General features: G+C 40.1%; 1 protein-coding gene across 3 annotated transcripts in view; it reads left to right on the plus strand.

The window, feature by feature from the left end:
• The first annotated feature begins 13,427 nt into the window (after positions 1-13,427).
• NCAPG2 (non-SMC condensin II complex subunit G2) overlaps positions 13,428-15,091 on the plus strand; it is a 403,487-nt gene continuing 401,823 nt past the window's right edge. The window contains exon 1 of one of the 3 annotated variants that reach the window (XM_085631953.1): positions 13,428-13,447. The gene's annotated coding sequence lies outside the window, so the exon portion shown is untranslated. Of the gene's footprint in view, positions 13,596-15,091 lie in introns of all 3 variants that reach the window. The other 2 variants (XM_085631952.1, XM_085631954.1) reach the window with 2 other exon arrangements.

The raw sequence follows: 15,091 nt of genomic DNA on the forward strand, positions 1-15,091 counted from the left end.
TTGTCCATATCTCCCCACTTCTGCAAAATGTTCCTTAATTCTTTTACTTGTAATTTTCTACCAGACACATTCATGTTTTCCAAATCCTTATCTGTGAATTCCACTCGATAGGGCTTTTGAAACGCCTTAGATTTCCCTATGTCTATTCCAATTTCTGCAGCCATTTCCATCAATTTTTCCTGATACACCTTTGCATTTCGTGTAATACTCCTACATACAAACAACAATTCTTCCTCATTGTAATCATTCAATCTTCCTAATCCCACATTTCCAGCAATCATTTCCTCTAACTCCACTTTCAACTTATAAATGTCTAAAATCTTTGGGACTGAACTACGTCTTTCTATTTCCTGTGACCACCTTTCCAAATCTTCTGGAGTGACGGCTGTTATTCTTTTAGTGATTGGAGGTGCCACTGTCCCTCTTTCCTTCCCATGATCAGGTAAACTTCTTTTTGGAGTTCCAATTACTGGCTCTCCTATAGGGAGATCCATTAATGAAATGACTGAACTGCACTCACTGGCTTGGTCTTCTGCAATTATTATTTCTGTTCTGGAGTTGCTCATTGGGGCAGGTACAGTTTGAGAATTTTGAACATTCTCTTTAATCCCGAATAATAGTATAACAGGACCTATAGTTACAGGTACTGACAGGGCTTCTGCGGGCTAATTTAATTGATTTATTTTCTGGATCAATTCTTCTCTATTTTTGTTCAAAACCTCAATTTATTTTTCTTGGAGTACTCTATATATTGAATTATCATGCAAAATTTGCGGAACTAAAGGAGTTCCTAATACTGGGGCACTTGGGGTGACTACTCTATTGAGTCCTTCCTGATATGGGGGAGGATTTTTCGTTACAATATCCTCCAAAAACTCATCTTCTGATTCACCATACCCTGTCACACTCATGTGCTTGGTTTTCTCTCTACACTTACTTCCTGTCTGTTCTTCAGCCGTCAACACTGGATACAACCCTTCTGATACCATTGCTCTTCTCCATTGTTTCATCTCATCTTCTCGTGATCCATTCATATATCTGGGAAACAAATCCCTTCATTCTCCCTCTTCCGTGCTTCTCTCTCTCATATGACTCAGTTTGCCATTCTTCTAAAGCTTCATACTGAGTTAATCTAGGTCTTGGTTCTAAATCATTCATTCTCATTCTCAAATTCTGAAGAACTCTCCTATTAAATGTACCATATTCTGGGAAAGCTAAGACTCCATCACCTTTGCTGTAATTTACCCATTTCTCTAACCATACACAGGTATGATAACCTCTCTCCATCATCATGAATGAAGCAGGTGTTTTTGGTGGAGGAATAAGAATCCCTTCTCTAGTCAATACGGGCTTGTCTTTCTTAAAGAAATTCTTAATTCTTTTTATTAATGACATTTTTCTCTCTTCTCTATACATTTTGGGTAAGTATCGATGTATAAAGTATTCTGCAAATCCTAAAAATCTCCTATCTGGGCGATTACCTCCAATAGCCTTTTCCCAATTTCGCATATCATTTTTCTTTGTCCAGTCCTAAAGTAGCTTCTATTTTCCCAATCCAATCAAACTCGGGCTCACACTTGTGGTTTGACCAATCCCAGCGCGGCCTTTTGTGACTTCAGTATCACTCCTTACTACTGACCCCTCCTTTACAATCTGCGTTTGTCACACATGCCCGCTGTTTCCACCAATCCCAGCGCGGCACACTGTGACGTCAGTCTAACTATGGAGACTGACCCTCCCTTTATAAGGTAAAGCGATTACTTTTCTCAATACTTTTAATTAAATTCTTCTTTAGTAACAACATAAAAACCTTTGCTACTCTGCCTGTTCCACTAAACAAAGGATAGATTTATTTTCACTGCGAGTAACACATTCCGCTCACTCTTCATTGAGTAAGAACTTCCGTTTACTCTTCATACACTGAGAGTAAAACTTTCTGCTCACTCTTCATTGAGTGAAGTCTTCTGTTTACTCTTCACTCAAGCTCAGAAGAACCTACTACTCTTTCGGTGTTACCCTTTCCAGGTTATGTAAGACCAAAGTTTCCCCAGCGAACTCTTTTGCTGTTACTCTAGCTCGAAAGAACCTGCTACTTCTTCAATGTTACCCTTTCTAGGTGATATAACACCAAAGTTTTATAGCAAACTCTCTGCTTTCAATCACTCTCACTTTTATACGAAATAGTCCCTAATTTAACACTGCCAGCCCTGCATAGCTTCTCAGTGCTATTCCAACAGACAAGTAACCACAGAGCAGTGTGGCTACTTCCACTACCCGCTATTCCTTCCCGGGAGTTCCAGGTATCACTATACCCGTGTTTCCAGACAACATAAAACACGAAGCAGACGGATTTTGTTAAAACATAAATTAATAATCAATAATCAATGATCAATAATCAATACTCATCACCAAACTAGTCAATAATAACCATAATTCTGTTAACAGAAAACTGATCCAGCGGTGCACCAACAACAGATACTCCAATACCATATATTCACCTGGGCCCATCAATAACACCTACACTTAAATTCATCTAGTTAGCCACTGGGGGGGATTTGTTTGTTTATTTATTCCATGAATTGTTCAGTACTGCAATAATTTGTATTTCACCCTATTTATTATCACTGATCAATATGTTCTTTCCATTTGGTTGATGAACCAAATTAGTTGGAACTAGTTGATGGTGATGATGCACTTGACCTATCTTGCAAATAATTCATCTATAATAATAAACTTGACAAAAGAAACCACCACGGCTGACCACTGGTTCAGCACCTCAAACCTAGTATACAATAGTAAATGTCCTGTGCACAATTCTTCCAAAGTCCGCCGCGGAGGGACTCCACTGAAAATCAGATGAGGAAACACTTTTGACAAAAGAGGAAGGTGCACCAGAAAAAAGTTCAAAGCTTGAATGAGTCCTTAGAGTTCCTTTTAATTTTCATATATGTTACTTTCTTTTCATAGAGTAAGAGATGTACCCTTGAATCCATATTATGGGATCATGAGGATATGGACTCTCTAGTATCCTTCGCCGTGCAGTGATTCTTATTTGTTAGCGTCATACCATTTCAGCATATTGGAATCCTTGCAAAAATGATCCAGTTGAATCTATATTAAGGAATTCTCCTGTTATTGATTGCACGGCGATAGATATATGTATTACAGACTTCTGGATGACCACTTTTCTCTTATTCTACTACGCTTAAACACTGGCCTGAAGAAGTTCTTATCTCAAAGAACGAAACGCGTTGGCTGATCTCTTACTCTATGAAAAGAAAGTAACATATATGAAAATTAAAAGGAACTCTAAGGACTCATTCAAGCTTTGAACTTTTTTCTGGTGCACCTTCCTCTTTTGTCAAAAATCTATAATAATAACCACAGACACAGACACCGGAAGTTTTCAAAACCTTTATCTAAGTTTAAATGTGAGTGAACCATTCAAATACACCACGGACACCATCAATCATTAGGAAGGATGAATCAATCAATTCAAATACTCTCACAACTTCAATAGATTGACGTTACTTAGAAAGGAGAGGATAGAGACAGCAGTACATCAGGAAAATATACGAATTTTATAGTTACCACAGATGGTGTGAAGCCAACCCCCTGGCCAAAGGGCTGGCAAGGGACCCCGGGAAAGATCAGGGACAAAGACTTCGAGACAGGAATCAGGACAGGATAGTGAACCTCTCTAGACCGCCGAACACGTCGCACTCCTCTCTGACACTCTCTTCCTCCTCGAGATTCTTCCGCAATCTTCTTTCTAATCAATTGCTTTAGAATAGGTAATTCTCTAATTGAATCTTCTTTAGGATCTCACTCCGACAGCATCTTCCTTCTCAGCATTCTCTCAGGATCACGCACACCCCACTAACTAAAACTACCTTAGTTATACCTTTTGGGATTCATGTACCACCCCCTAAAGTTGCAATTTCGTGAAAATACGAATTCTGATTGGACAGGCAAAGGGCGTTTTGGTCATCACACCATGATGGCATAGCACTTTTCTTTGTTCCCAAACCCATCCCCTTATTAATATGCATTTTATTTTATTTCCCACCCGAGTTTTCTCATAGTTGATAAAATCTTATCAATAATGTTCATATGACTTTAGCCACTTCAGTTCTGACATCCGAGTTTCCCAGGATTTAGCAGTCAATGGCATTGGATGTGGTCCAATCATGGGATCATTCTTCCAGGGGAAATAGCGGTCACACATGTGCAGAAGGCTGTCTTTCAATCACTCGGGTTGTGGCAAGAAGGTCCAAAATACGAACTAATAAAGGTGAGGAGAGAAAATATTAATTCAAAATAAATGATTTCACTGTATACCACCTACATCTACTCTATTCCCCTTTATTTATTTAACACTTTCCCTTCATTAGCTCTTAGTAAATAAGGTTTTTTCTAAATAACAAAGCAGGTGCCATGAATGTGGGTCTTGAAGACGCCATGTTAGTGCATTCTGCTCATGCGCAAGAAATTCCCTCCAAAGCTTGTTAAACGGTACATTACGTAGATGAAATTGACGCATGCGCAGTAACGTTTTCCCTGTTAGAGCTGCGCTTTTAGTCCACTATCCGTATTAATGGTTAGAAAACACATAGGCAAGTTTCTCTATCTCATTTATGTAACTGAAATGTGCAAGGATTAATCACGAAACAAATTTAATAATTCATGTTAATAAGTTAAACGAGTGAATTGAATTTGAGCAAGTCTCACATAAACGAGTCCTTGCTCCATCAATACTGATACCCTGAGACTTGACCTTCAGCTTAGTGTCTGTACCTTGAGACTGTATGCTTGCCTAAAAGTCCAGGAATTCCATTCAGGTCACAGAGCACACATCACAGGTAACACACTCTGTGTCATGCAGTGGTCTGGCTGGTCCAGAGCTCCTGTCTTCTGTCTCTGAAACAATGCAGGAAGCACCTCCAGGCCAGAAGTGGCCCACCAATGCCAGTGTTGGTGACCTTTCCTCTCAGAGCAGGTAACCACTGGCCATTCTGCCCTACCACTGTGGATTACAACATCCTTCTATCCCTTGCTCTTCTCTGTTGCCTCAGAACCCTCTGTTTTGGGACAGTACCCACAGAAATCTGTTTCTGGGGTGTCCTAGGCGGCTACCCCTCTCTTTTCTTGCCTATGGGACCTCACTGCCAAGTACGCAATCATTGAACAAGTAGGGACACACAGCTACCTTTCTCTAGGCAATTATCCCACTCCACTCTAAGGAGATCACTGCCATGTGATAGTCACACTCTCCCCCACTGACATTACTTACCCTACAGACCTTTTCCTGCAGGTACTGTTCTAGGGAGACCAGCCTTTCCACCACTAAGGTCCAGCTGGCACAGTATCCCGCAGAGCAGTGACATGGGCCCTATAATCTGTGACCCTTTGGAAGTACTTCCTGGAAATCTCCGAGATCACCACGGTACCTGCTTAGTCCAACTACCAGCAAAAGTACACTAGGGTATTGCCTATCCTTTCCTCCTGAGAATAACCCCCCCATATCGCTACACTAGCCACTCTATAGAGTGCCTTCCTGGGTTCCCACCTTCCTGCTTCCCTGAAGCTGGTTAGGAGTCTTTCCCTTTGTCAGAGTTTTGGGGCCCTAAGTGTTTTTTACTGTTAACCTTCTGCCGTAGGCCTGAACCACACTCCTTGTGGAAAGCCCTGGTACCTCGACACTCAGCTGCTGAGCCAGAGGGCAGCCTATTTCCACTAAATACTCCAAAGGCAACAGAAAATACCTTAATTTTGCATGATTAATAAAATCCATTCCAAAAGGACGGGTAAAAGGGATCAAGGGGACTCTTTCCAGTTACAAGTTATTAGAAGAATCAGTACAATCATAATTAAAAGTCTAAAATTCATTATTATGTTTGTTTTAAAAACAGAAAGTACTAGTACGACAGTAATCTGCGACCCAACGAGCTTCGTTCAGTGGAGTCATAAGACTAAAAAGGGTTCCGTGAGTTTCACAAGACTGCGAGTTAGTTGCTTGTGTACTTCGCTCAGACACTGAATTGGAAAATATCTGCAAATACATTTTTGTGAACATTAAAATGTCTTTACAAAAGTGTCTACTTGCAGAAGTCTAAATGAGTTTGCAAAACAATTTCTAGGTTATACCAGAGAAGTTAATAATACAAAAGAATAAAATCAGATCAGGGATATATATTGTTTGCAATTTACATGTGAAAATTAGGCACATAGTGAAAACCGAACACCTCACTGTTACCAATAAGAAGTACAAACCTACCAGTGTCAGGGTGCTCAGGTTAAGAGGGATCACCCACCAAAATCCCTTCTTGAAAACAACCTAGCATGTCCTCAGACAACTCATATAACAAAAACACACCACTACCTTAAGCTGTACCAATGAATAAAAAGTAAATGTAAATAAGTGAGCCGATCTGCGAAAGAGCTAAATCTTTGTAAGCAAAGATGAAATAAATTACGAGATGATCAGATGTAGTTAAAAACAGTTCAGTGGTTCAAAGATCACTTAACCAAACCTTGCTTGTCGCCTAAACATTAATCCCTTTCCGTAGCCAACGTGTTTCGTTCTCTTTTAAACATCTTCAGGGCGCAGAAATTCTCCAGATCCTACTCTAAAATAGGATCCCTGCATTGTAATCCAAAAGTCCCCTGCTCTGCAGAAGAATCTTCAAAAATAGATGACTATTCAGACCGCATGAAAGTATATTTAAGCGTCAGTACTCTTTGATTAGAAATAGCTGATAGTCGATTCTCTGTCCCCTCTGATATAGTTTAGTAACCATGTAAATTAAAATACACTTTATACCTCCAAGTATTCGATGAGAGAATGTTTACTATTCTAACTCCAATCCTTTGTAGTATCTGATAAGTTCTGCGTTTGTAGAATATAGAACTGCCTTTCTAGAATATAGAATTGTAGAAACATTATGTGTTAGTTCCATGTTCTCTGTATTTATACGGGTGAATAGAATGTCTTGCATCAGAAGTTGTGCTCACACTTAGACTGATGCTGTTGTCCTGCGGGTTGACAATAAAGAAGAAGCTTGCAACTTAAAGCTACTGTTGATGTGATTATTACTACCTCGATGCTACAGAAATTTGGCGATGAGGATGGAATGCTTATGCTTCTAGTCAACCCTGGACCCACTAGCCATGAATCGCATGGTCATCGTCATTCGCAAGGTTCACCACACTTAAGGTATCCAGTTTTTGGATAGTGGATATTGCCTGTTTCGATTCCACATTCCGTCCTGCTCAGCGGTTACCCTGTCGACGTCTGGATGCCTGGTGATTGCCTTCTTATCTACCGGTAAAAATAAATATTTTTTTTTTACCCCCTCGTACGATAACTTATTCATACGTTGAAGAGTTACAGTTGGTGCTTATTATTTTTATTTTAATAAGCTCCTTCACCCACCCTACTTGCTCCTCTCTACGTCACACGTACCGAGCGCGAGCTGCTTCATCCTCGTTCCTATTCTGCTCTACTCTTCTTCATGACGATTTCTTCATTGTGTTTTCCGGAATGCCGGCATTGCATCCTGGGAGTTCATACGTCGGTCATGCTGCATGACCTTTACATGCCACCATTTTGCTTTTTCTTTTTTCACAGTGTCAATATCACCGACAGCCTCCTGCCTCACACGTCGCAATCAAGATCATGTTCATCTTGATATACAATTTCCATTTACAGACAACTTCACCATGCAAGTACTGTTATTTTATTTCATCATTACTTTCATCTTTGAGTCAAGGGGAACCCTTTTTATTGTTGGTGTTTCTTAATTTGGTTTTTTTTACGACTGAACTCTTCTGTTTCCAAGCAACATGGAAGGAAATTCTGGAAGTGCCCCTTCACCTAGTAACAATTTGATGGTAGGAATCAATTTAAATACGCCCAAAGATTTCCTCACTAATCCTGGTGAGCCCATTGTTAAATGGTCAGAATGGAAAGAGTTTTTCTTTTCAATTACATTGCCACTTTAGAGGATAATAGTGGCATTCTTTCTCCGGACAGAAAGAAAAGAATCTTAATGCATTGCCTTGGTCCCGAAGGTCTTAAGGTGTATAACCAAATGCAAAAAGCAGAAAGGTCAGGAGATGTTGATGTTTTTAAATGCGCAATTTTGGATTTAGACGGTCATTTTTCCCCCACAGTTCGTGTTGTCATTTCTAGACGCACCTTTTATAAAAGGAAACAACAGCAAAATGAAACCATTGAGGAATATGTCGCTGTTCTTAAAAAACTTGCTTCATTTTGCAAATTTGGCGTCTTGCACGATGAAATGATAAGGGACCAAATAATTATTTGCACTAAGAATAAAAGTATTCAAGACAGATTGTGGATTGGAGGTGACTCTTGTCTCAAGGATATCGTTACTTTGGCCAAGAAGGCTGAGCTTTCTGAAAGAAGTGCAAAAGCTATCGCTGTGCATAATGAGAACCCTTCTGTTAATGTGGTCTCGTCTAAGAAAAAAGGAAAGTCTGGTTTCGCAAGAGTTTCAGAGAAACGTACACACAGTATTAAACCGTCAAACAAAGACATACCAAGCACATAGGGAAAGCCTGCGGTTTTGCTTGTTATAGATGTGGTAGTACTGTGCATAATGCTAGGTCTGACAAACATCTTGCTAAATCTGTAAAATGTCTAGAATGTGGTATTATTAGACATTTTGCTAGAGTTTGTAGGAGCAAAGGTAGGAAAAACAACAAAGTAGCTTATCTTACCATGAACAATTTGGATTCTTCTGAAAATGAGTCAGAGAATTCTGATGAGTCTCACCCTGGCTCCATTTCACTTATCAAAAAGAACAATGTTGTCCTTAATATTACTGATCTTGACAAGAGCAAACCTATGTGCATCATTAATTTTGGAGGAATTCCTTTACAGGTTGCTGCTGATTCCGAATCCCCTTTCACTATCATAGCTCGTTCCATTTGGGACTCTAAGTTTGTGTTTTGGGTTCACATTTGGAGTCTACCGACATTAATCCTGAAAGCTTCACCGGGGAAAAGATAAACATGTTAGGTTATCGCTTACTCAATTTTTTATTTAAAGGCAGAAAAGCGTTATGCAAATTATATGTAGAATTGGATGGATCCTTCAGTTTTAGGTTGGGAGGACCAAAAAGCTTTAAGCATTATCTTAGACCCTAACAGTCCAGAACAAGTGTTGGTGGCCTCTAAGAGTGAAAGCACTAAAAAGTGGGTATTGAATGAATTTCAAGACGTCTTCAGTGGCAAAATTGGTAAACTTAGAGGTTTCACCTACCTCATTGGAGTTAAGCCTTCTGCCCAAAATTCACAAAGTTCATAATATTCCTATGATTGCTAGAAACGAAGTCAAGCTGGAGCTTAAAAAGTTACAGGATGCAGGTATCATTGAACATATTGAGGCGTCCGAATGGATTTCTCCCTTGGTCGTAGCCAGATGTTCCAATGGCAACATTCGCCTCTGTGTTGATCTCAGAAGCTTGCATGACAGCATTATTGTAGACCAATTTCCCTTACCGAGGATTGACAAAATGCTGTCCCTTACCAGAGGTGCCAAATGGTTTCCCACCATCGATCTGTCCTCTACATATCACCAAATTGTCTTACACCCTTCTTGTAGGAGTGTTATTTCCTTTTGCACACCTTTTGGATGCTATCAATTCCGTGGAATGCCTTTTGGATTAGCGTCTGCTGCTGCGGTGTTCCAAAGGTTAATGTCACAATTGTTTGGTGATATGCCGGGAATGAACTTCTTTCAGGATGATATTCTCATGATGGGCCGTGACAAGAACGAGCATGATGTTAGGCTAGAAAATGTTTTACGAGTCTTATCCTTGAAAGGTTTAACTGCTGAGATCTCTAAGTGCGGATTTGCCAAACGTAGTGTGGTTTACCTAGGTCATGAAGTTAGTCACAAAGGCATTGAACCCAAAGAAAAATTGGTTAATGCAATTGTTGATGCACCTTCCCCTAAATCCAAGGATGATTTGCTGTAATTCTAGGGTTTGGTGGAGTTTTATTCTAAGTTTGTAGAAAACGTCTCAGAAAAAAGTTACCCTAAGAGATTTTTGCCCAAAAACAAAGTGAATTTTGTGTGGTCTGTGGAATGTTAACAAGCCTTCCAAATCATTAAGGAAGCCATCAGTAAAGCTCCCAATCTCCAGGGTTTTAATCCTTCAGCCAGTACTTTCGTTACCATTGATGCAAGCTGCAAGGGTTTAGGGCTGTTCTTACTCAAACTGAAGAAAACATGAAGGAAGTTGTCCTCACATTTGCATCAAGATCCTTATCTCCCACAGAGAAGAAGTATTCAGTTATTGAAAGAGAGACTCTGGCATGTATTTGGGCTCTGGAACATTTCCGAAAATGTTTATGAGGTAGGCATTTTATTTTGAGGTCTGACCATAAATCTTTGACTAAGTTGCTTACCACTGAGGGTTTGTCCAGAGCCACCACCAGAATTGCCAGATTTTCCATGCATTTGCAAGATTTCAGGTACTGTTCAGTACATCCCTGGTGTTAAAAACAGAACAGCTGATTTTTTAAGTAGAATGGCGTTACCATTAACTGAAATTGACAGTAATCCTTGGAATGAGCTTTCTGTTGCCAGTATTTCTCACATTGATGTCTTGCAGGGACGTATTGAGCATATGGAATGGACTAATGCTGAGATGGAGGATTCTATTCTTTTAGATTTTAAATCCAAAGTTGTTAATGATTGGTACGGTGTGGAAAAAAACATTTAACTGATGAACTTAGAGGATTTTGGGAGATAAGGGACGACTTATGTGTGAATAATCAGTTTTTAAATGAGAGGTGAAAAAGTTGTTCCACCCACTGCTTTAGGAAAAAGAATTATCAGCTTGTGTCATGGTGGACATTGTGGTACTACTCGCACCATTCAGAGACTGGAAGCGTTGTATTGGTGGCCTGGAGCAGATGTAAGTGTGGAACGATTTGTAAGGGAATATGTCAATTGCGAGATTGCTAACAAGTCCCAGAAAACATTAAACCCTCCTTTGTTTTCTTTGCATTGTCCCAGCACTCCTTGGGAGGAAATTGCTTTGGACTTCATGGGACCTATCATTTGGAAAGATGGTTCCACCAAGTATATTATTGTCCTTGTTGACATGTTTTCTAGATTGTTCGAATTAAACTTAGTTGAGAATGTGAATTCCTCTGTGGTTATTACGTTTTTGGACAGTGTATTTTTAAGAGGTTTTCCTGCGTCCATTCTCACGGACAATGGTGTTCAGTTTAAATTCAATGAAATGGTCCAGTATCTTAGTGCCTCTGGCATCAAACAAAAATTCACTGCACTTAACAACCCTAGTGGTACTAGTGTTGTGGAAAGAATCAACAGAACCATTAAGGGAATTCTTCAACTTTCTAATAAAGCCAATATTTCTTGGGAAAATAAATTAATGAAAATGGTTTGGGCTTACAGAGTGACTTGTTCTTCTTTTGGTTGTAGTCCTTTCTCTATTATGCGAGGTAGATTTCCTTTTTCTAAAGAAAATCCCTGTTGGATGGACAGAAGTAACTGTGTTCATAATGATTGGGAAGGTGTGAAACGCAAAATTAAAAAGTCTCAGTCAAAGAACAAGGTTTACTTTGATAAGAAACATGGCAGTATACAAATCAAATTGGATGTTGGTCAATGGGTACGCATGAAATTTGCACAAAAAAAAGTGCCCAAAGGAGTTAGTAGATTCAGTGAACCTCATAAGGTTGTCAAGATGAACAACAACACCGTTGTTCTTGATAATGGAGAAGTTTTGCACAAGTCGCCTTGCCCTTACTGGAAAGTGTGGTCAAAATTCTGTTTCTGACATCATTCCTCACAAGAATTATTGGTGGTTGTATGATGATGAGAACTGTTCTGTTCCTCCCTGTGTTGATGATCGCTCTGGTGATGATAATTGTGAAGTAAACGATGAGGAGGATTCAGTTTACTTGGAGAGCGATGCGCAACCTCTGCAGAATGAAGTGAGTTTTTCTTCTTCCGAAGAGTTGAAAACTTCCTGGTGTAGAGTTGTTAAGAAAACCAGTAATTTGAATGATTTTGTATGTGATTAGAGCCCTAGAAAATATACTCCGGGCTCTATGTGGTAAGAAACTTTCCTTATCCTTTATTTATTTTTTGGATTTTTTTTGTATAAAAGGGGAGGATGTGTAGTTTCTGGTAAGTTCTGCCTTTGTAGAATATAGAACTCCCTTTGTAGAATATAGAATTGTAGAACCCTTATGTGTTAGTGCCATGTTCTCTGTATTTATATGGGTGAATAGAATGTCTTGCATCAGAAGTTGTGCTAGACTGATGCTGTTGTCCTGCGGGTTGACAATAAAGAAGAAGCTTGCAACTTAAAGCTACTGTTCGTGTGATTATTACTATCTCGATGCTACATTCTTGTAGCTTCAAGGAAATTATGAGCTTTGCCTTACTTGGAGCACATATGGATATTACATATGTTTGGTAGTGTGTGAGTTAGCATGCATGCATGAAACACATTGAGAACTGAAACTGTTCGGAGGCTGCGGGCACTGACAGACGTATTAGACTAACGGTCACCTCCTTGCACTACAGCGTAGGTACCCTTGGTGCAGTAGTACCGTGGCCTATTTTACCCTGATTTTTGCTGTACTTAATTGACCAAATACAGTCAAATGGCCATTTGCATTGCTTCCACAAGGGCCGATGGCAGTCGTGAAACGCTATTGAAGAGCATATGTGCTATAAATGTGAAACGGTCCCACTTTCGCAAACGAACTGCTGCGTACAAACAATTCCAAAGCAGACCGCAAAACAAAGCTGCGTCGTCCAACGAAACCGACGTTCTAGATAAGAGGAAAGTAACTGACACAGTCAGCGACTGCGAGCTACAATACAGAAGTCCATCGAAAAATTACGCTTGGGTTGGCTTTCAACACTGCACCATTCTGTCTAGACGATTGGTGGCCATCTTGAAAGGACTGGACGTAAATGCGATGGAAATAGAAAATCGCCCAGATAGCAGTTTCTGAACATGACTAAATTGTTTCAGCTTTTAGTTTACTACAGAGCAACTACAAACATGTATTTCGTTTGCATCGTTGGTATATTCTTTCAAAAGTTTTTCTTCAGATAATTTTAGTGATATATCAAATATATAAAAGGTAATGATAGGAAAAACGAGTTATAAACCCGTTTTTCTTTGTGTTTTTCTATTAATGATTGAAAGCTAATATTGTTAAAAACGTCATCCTTTTTTAATTGCATCGCCCTAGAAAATCGAGTTTAATTTGTCCTTCATTTTTGTCGATCTCAAACACTGATGACCGGACGCACGTCGACGTGGCAGCCATGATGGATTGGGTTACTTTTCTGTTCGCGACAACAGGAATGCCTGTAGGTACGCGTATTCCTCATTTGAAAGCGCAATGACGGCACTTCCGGGTAGGTGAAATCGGCGGGTGCCGCAGTGGCGCTTGTTTCAAAATATCTAAAGGGAGGGATCTTTGTTGAATGTTTACCACGGAGACGGACAGGGAAAAAAGAAAACCAAAGCAGGGACATCGACACGATTAACAGCTCTAGACTACAAGTAGGTACAGGTGTGCTGGGGACTAGGGGACAAAAGTAAAAACATTGCACCTTGGGGAAGGATCTCATAATGTGGGCTAGACAGACAGACATACTAGGCAGCTCAGTTGGTTGATTCTGAGTGATTCCGCAGTACAGTGTTTAGGAAGATAAGACTGCCGTCAGTATAGACAGATCAGAAATAAAAGCGGCAACCCAGCCAATTCACAGAAAAGGTTCTTTGCCGGGACTTCCCAATATGTGTACCGTGGAGCCACCGCAAACATTAGTCACAATAACTGGGAGCCCTATTAGAGGGACTTTGCAGGCTGTTGTCATACGTCTGGATTATATGCAGCAGCTTGGCTGGTGTTATTTCACGATGTGATGAAATGCATGGCAGCATTCATTTAAATGGGGGTGCTCACAATTTATTTTGCCCCTAAGAATACAGGTATTGGAATGTTTTTGTTTATGCTTATTTTATGCACTCAATATATCAATTTTAGTGGTCGTGTTAATTTAAAATAGCATTTCTTTGACTTGGAAAAAGTACCCTCGTTCTATTTTGTCTGGTTGTAAAACTGTCAGAAGGCATTCTAGCCAGAGCGCCCAGATCAGTATGATAGATGCATCTTTTTAAGGCAGACCGTGGAGAAGAGGACAGCAGAAGTGCTATGTTTGTGTCTTAATGCGAGGGGTGCTAAAGTAGTGTAAAAACACAATGTTCGATTAATTAAAGTAACACCAAACGCATACTAGCCAACATGTTAACTGTAAAATAAGTTAAATTTTAGGTTTAGCCTGAACAGTGCTTGAGAAATCTATTGTTAATATAAATCTTAAAAGGGGCTTACAACCCGCCCTTACTTTTCCATTGGTTCCTATGCTTGCCACTTGCTTTTTCTCCATTTTTATTGACTGTCGCATACTATTTACTGTTGTTCCTCTCTGATCATTCTCCCTTGGCCCAACTACCGTTTTAATCTGCTATTGAAGAAGCACTTTTTTTTAATGTTTTGCTTGCGCGCTTAGTCGAGAGCTCTCAACGCAGCCCCCCCCCTCATACGGAACTGTTGTCTACATCTGCTGCAGTTTAGTAGTCTCCCTCCTCTCCTCCACTAATGTTAGGCTGCACACATACATGTGCCTCTTCACAATGTACTGTAGTCTGTATGATGTGCGTGCATTCCAAAGCCACAGTTGTTCTCTTCGTCGTGCTCACACAGGCTGACTTTAATTTGTCCTGCTCTCCGGATATTGTCTTGCATGAAAGTGTGCCAGTTGACTCTTAGATCATTTCATATGGAGTTCCCGGATACTGGCCAATGACGGTGCACGTCAATGTGAGGAGGAGCAATTCAAACCGGAGGGAGGTCTAACAGCTAAGACCATGCTGGAATTGAATCCTGGTATTAGGAGTTGTTGGTAGAAAGCAACTGAGAGTCCTGTGTAGCCCAGTTGTGGGAATAGGAGACCTTTGTCTATGATTAGCGCAAGGCATAAGCACAGGCCATT

This window comes from Triturus cristatus, chromosome 10 (assembly GCF_964204655.1).
Source record: "Triturus cristatus chromosome 10, aTriCri1.1, whole genome shotgun sequence".
NCBI lineage: Eukaryota > Metazoa > Chordata > Amphibia > Caudata > Salamandridae > Triturus > Triturus cristatus.